The following is a 6,115-nucleotide window of genomic DNA, read 5'->3' on the forward strand; positions in this document are numbered from 1 at the left end:
GGGAGTATCCCCATATATATTTTCCATAGCGTTTTACGGAATTGAGATGGCCAAATTTGGCTCTGAAGTCAGGTCGCCATGCTTTTTTCGTCATTTGGTACCGTACCTTATAATTGCTAAAACTCCTCGAAGAATGTACCGATTGGGCTCATTTTTTGATATAATGCGTATCTCGAGCAGTTCTAAAAACTGTGTTGAAGGGGTTTATTTTTGTTCCGCCGTTTTAGAGAAATTGACCAGTAAAGTTGCCCTTGATTTTACCTCTAGAAGCGTTTGACAGGACTTGGTCCGGGTCCGGTCACTTATAATTTCATCACTTCTGTTATAAATTATACTTTTTTGAAAAGCCCGTTTAACGCAGATTCCGAATATATATACTTTATGTATCATTTTCTGTGGTTTAGGTGTTCAATTTTAGCTCTGAACGTATTGTATCTCTCCTCTCCGGTTATTTGGTACGGTACCGTTATTTTGCTATAACTCCTAGAAGAGTTAACCGATTGGGCTAATTTTTTAATATGATGCGTATCCCAAGCAGTGCTCTAAAATGTACCAAGGGCGTTTGTTTTTGTTCAGCGGTTTTTGAGAAATTGGCCAGGGAACTTGGCCCCAGTTTGAACTCCTGAGGAGAGAAACACTAATCTGACAGACAACATTTTTCTTCTTTCAGATTGCTGTTTGATTTTAAATTGTTGACAAAGTTTCCTGGGAACATCTGGAACGTGCCCGGATTGCTCAATGTAAGTTTCTTGTTGAAGTATAGCGTTTAAATTAGAGATTGACCACATGACTCCTTGAAAAAATGGTCTTAGTAACTGAATGCTCATCGGCTTTGATTTCCTAAGTACTTGAAGGAAACTAATCATGGTATATATAGTCTTAAAGCCCGTTTCAAGTGCAATCTAATGAGCTATGTCTCGTTTTGATTGGTACAGTATTTCAGAAGTTATTAACGATTTTCGACCCCAAACCTCCGGAAATGATCACATGCTCACAGCTCGAGCTTTAATTTTTTTTAATCAGAGTGTTTATGTTAATAACTGGTTAATATGAGTTGCCATATCATCGCACCAAACTTTTAAGACTATGGCGAATGCTTTTGATGCACCCTTCGGGAAACTATAACCGAACGAGCGTTTGGTACCATTTGAAAAAAGAGCTTAGTGGCTGAATGCTCATCGGCTTCGATTTCCTAAGTACTTTAAGGAAACTAGTTATGGTATATATAGTTTTCAAGCCCGTTTCAAGTGCAATCTAATGAGCTATGTCTCGTTTTGATTGGTACAGTATTTCAGAAGTTATTAACGATTTTCGACCCCAAACCTCCGGAAATGACCACATGCTCACAGCTCGATCTTTAATTTTTTTTAATCAGAGTGTTTATGTTAAAAATCGATTAATATGAGTTATAATATCATCGTATCAAAGTTTTAAGACTATGATGAACGTTTTTGGTGTGCTCTTCGGGAAACTATAAACGAATGAGCGTTTGGTACCAATTGAAAAAAGGGCATAGTGAAAAGGGCAAATCCTATCATGGGGTCAAAAAGTTGTTCAAATTGAGCCAAACTTGGCATAGAGTATCCCCTGTGTATGTGGAGTGTACGACAAAAAGAATTTTTGCTATAACTTGCCTAGGAAAAAAGTTAGTATTTCATACGGAAATTTGCGAATTTCGCGAATAACGAATTTTAAAAATAGGTCTTTTCATCGGGTCAAGGAGTTGTCCAAAGTGAACCAAACTGATATCCCAAACTCCCAATACTATCTAAATTGTAATGCAAAAAGAATGGTCCGCCTAACGTTCCGTGAAAAAAAGTTCGTATTTCAATCGGAAATATCGACTTATTCGCTCATTATTCGCTTATTCTATTTTCAAAAATATAGAAACTTTATTGGATCAAGGAACTGTTCAAATCAGACCAAACTTGGTATGGAGTATCACCAGTGCAGTTAGAGTATAAAACGAAACGAATTTTTGGTATAGCTTGCGTAGGAAAAAAGTTAGCTTTTCATACGGAAATTTCCAATTATTTCGAATAACCTGCAATTATTGAATTTTAAAAATAGGTCTTTTCATGGGGTCAAGGAGTTGGCCAAATCAAACCAAACTCCGTATGGAGTATCCCCTGTGTGCCTAGAGTCTAAAACAAAAAGAGTTTTTGGTATAGCTTGCGTACGAAAAAAAAAATAGTTTTTCATACGGAAATTTGCGATTATTTCCATGGAAATAATCGCAAACTTCCGTATGAAACCCAACTTTTTTCCTAGGCAAGCTGTACCAAAAATTCTTTTTGTTTTACAATCTAGGTACTCACGGTATACTCCATACCCAGTTTGGTTTGATTTGGACTACTCCTTGACTCCATGAAAAAGACCTATTTTTAAAATTCAATAATTGCAAATTATTCGAAATAGTTGGAAATTTCCGTATGATAAGCTAATTTTTTTCCTACACAAGCTATACCAATAATTTTTTTCGTTTTATACTCTAACTGCACTGGTGATACTCCATACCAAGATTGGTCTAATTTGAACAACTCCTTGACCCAATAAAGTTTCTATATTTTTGAAAATAGAATAAGCGAATAATGAGCGAATAAGTCGATATTTCCGATTGAAATACGGACTTTTTTCCAAGAACGTAAGGCAGACCATTCTTTTTGCATTACAATTTATATAGTACTGGGTGTTTGGGATATCAGTTTGGTTCACTTTGGACAACTCCTTGACCCGATGAAAAAGACCTATTTTTAAAATTCGTTATTCGCGAAATTCGCAAATTTCCGTATGAAAAACTAACTTTTTTCCTAGGCAAGCTATAGCAAAAATTCTTTTTGTGTTACACTCCACATTTGCAGGGAATACTCTATGTCAAGTTTGGATCAATTTGAACAACTTTTTGACCCCATGAAAGAATTTGCCATTTTCAATATTCCCTTTTTTCAATTGGTACCAAACGCTCATTCGGTTATAGTTTCCCGAAGAGCAAACCAAAATCGTTCATCATAGTCTTAGAAGTTTGATATGATGATATTGTAACTCATAATAATCGGTTTTTAACATAAACACTCTGATAGAAAAATTAAAGATCGAGCTGTGAGCATGTGGTCATTTCCGGAGGTTTGGGGTCGAAAATCGTTAATAACTTCTGAAATACTGTACCAATCAAAACGAGACATAGCTAATTAGATTGCACTTGAAACGGACTTTAAAACTATATATACCATGATTAGTTTCCTTCAAGTACTTAGGAAATCAAAGCCGATTTCAAACGCATTTGAAACGGAACTTTTTGAACTTCGCGAATAACGAATTTTAAGTATAGTTCTTTTTGATTGAGTCATAGAGTTATCGAAATCAAACTAAACTTGTCAGGGAGTATCACCTGTGTAGGTAGAGTGTAGGAAGAGAAGAATTTTTTCTGTAGCTTGTTTAGGAAAAAAATTAGTTTTCCATACGGAAACTTGCAAATTTCGCGATCAGCGAATTTTAAAAATAGGTCTTTTTCATCGGGCCAAAGAGTTGTCCAAAGTGAACCAAATTAATATCCCAAACTCCCAGTACTATCTAAATTGTAAAGTGCACCCATCCCCGGGTATCAGGGGACGCCACCAAGTGTGAACTGGGACCACCCACCACGGGTCGAAGTGGGACCACCCAGCCCCGGGTATCAGGGGAACTACTATATAGGGGTTAATTTATGTTTCTGTTTATGTATACAAGTATTACAAACATTTTCGACTCGCTTGTTGGGCTACTTTTACGGATTTCTTTTTTTCTAGCTTAAACCATGAACCCAAAAAGAATTGGCGAACCCTTTGCTAGTAACCCTGATGTTGCGCAACGAAAGAGGTTTAAAGAAACTTTCTCGGCTCAGCAGTTACAAGGGCGTATCAAGAAAGAGACCGTCAGGGGGAAGAGTAGAGAGTTCCTTTACACAAATTTTGTAAATGAAGTTGCCGTCGAAACTGCACTAGTTGGCGATTCAATCGTGGACAACATTTGCTTAAATGGTTGTTCCACCTTCTCGTTATCAGGAGGCGTTGTGAATGACTTCTACGACCTGCTACCGACCATGAAGTCTTACGGGAAGATAATTCTTTCCTTAGGTGGTAACAATCTCTCGAGATATAACGAACCTGGAGAAGAGCCAGAGTCAGTATTGGCACAAATAAAGGATCTGGTGGATGCCTTCGCTAAACTTGAAAATCAGCCAAGAGTTGTCGTGTGCACAGTATTACGGAGAACAAGAGCCAATCATTCTTACATTAAGACTTTCAATGATATACTAGTAAATTCAGAGCTGTCAGTTTTCAATTTGCATCGACAAGTCTACAAGAACAGAAATTTCCTGGAAGATGGGATTCATCTGACTTTACGAGTGAGGAAAACCTACGCTTGTGGCATGAAAAAATTGCGAAAAGAAAAGTTTGGTGACGACGATAGCTTCCGCAATTGATTGATACAGTTTTTGATTTTGGGCAAAGTCTTATTTGCTTTGATTCTCATTGATCTTAGAGCTATCATGACTTGTTTTGATGTATTTTTTGATGTTTTAATTTGATGTATATTGTTACAGAAGCCTGCTCAAAATCATTTTTGACTTTCAATTTGATAATCTGTCATGTTTTGTTTAGTGAATTATTTCAGAATTTAATCTGATTTTAACAGTTCGCTTTTACAATTCTCATCAGTTGAATCCCTCAAATAACTGCCAGGAGAGTTTGTTGCTTTCCTGTGCAGTTAAACTTTAGAACTTTCAGCAAATAGAATCTTGAACTTTATTGTAATTTTTGATGTTTTTAAAAGTGCTAAGAGAGTGTGTTGCTTTCCGGCACAATTAAATGTAGTTACTGATGTTTTTAAAAGTGCTAGGAGAGTGTTGCATTCCGTCAGTTGAATCTCTCAAATAACTGCCTGGAGAGTGTGTTGCTTTCCCGTGCAGTTAAACGTTAAAACCTTCAGCAAATAGAATCTTCAACATTATTGTAATTTTTGATGTTTTTAAAAGTGCTAAGAGAGTGTGTTGCTTTCCGGCACAATTAAATGTAGTTACTGATGTTTTTAAAAATGCTAGGACAGTGTGTTGCATTCCGTCTGTTGAGTTCCTCAAATAACTGCCTGGAGAGTGTGTTGCTTTCCTGTGCATTTGAATTTTAGAACCTTCAGCAAATGGAATCTTCAGCTTTATTGTAATTTTCGATGTTTTTAAAAGTGCTAAGAGAGTGTGTTGCTTTCCGGCACAATTACATGTAATTACTGATGTTTTTAAAAGAGCTAGGAGAGTGTGTTGCATTCCGTCAGTTGAATCTCTCAAATAACTGCCTGGAGAGTGTGTTGCTTTCCGGTGCAGTTAAGCGTTAGAACCTTCAGCAAATAGAATCCTCAGTTTTATTGTAATCTTTGATGTTTTTAAAAGTGCTAAGAGAGTGTGTTGCTTTCCGGCACAATTAAATGTAGTTACTGATGTTTTTAAAAATGCTAGGACAGTGTGTTGCATTCCGTCAGTTGAGTTCCTCAAATAACTGCCTGGAGAGTGTGTTGCTTTCCTGTGCAGTTAAATTTCAGAACCTTCAGCAAATGGAATCTTCAGCTTTATTATAATTTTTGTTTTTTTTATAAGTGCTAAGAGAGTGTGTTGCTTTCCAGCACAACTAAATGTAGTTACTGATTGATGATGTGTTAAATTTTTGCTCTTAAAAAGTTCTAAATAAGTTCCTTAGAGTATTATGTCTAGCCAAGTTTTCTGGCTTTTCATTTCAATGAACAATGACGATGTTCAACTTCTCTCAGAAAGTTCCAAGCTTTGGATAACAGATAATTTTGTTGAGAAAATTCTCCTTAAGAGGGGAGATATTGTCAGCCTAAGAATTGGAGACAAACGTAAAGATTACAAGCTTGTAATGCAAGGAGGAAACGATGAGGTCAAAGCAAAAGAGTCTGAAATGTGGTCAAAAATGTTCCCATCGTCTTCACAGACAATTTTGGCCGTTGTTCCGCCGAGCTCTTCTGAGAATCTGTGATGTTACAGAAACAGAGAGACCAGTTGTACCCCAGCAGAATCAAAAAATAGTTAGCGTAAAAGTAAGTTGTGTAGAAAAAATCTTTCATG

The sequence above is a fragment of the Convolutriloba macropyga genome, chromosome 10 (assembly GCF_964194025.1).
Source record: "Convolutriloba macropyga chromosome 10, txConMacr16.3, whole genome shotgun sequence".
NCBI lineage: Eukaryota > Metazoa > Xenacoelomorpha > Acoela > Convolutidae > Convolutriloba > Convolutriloba macropyga.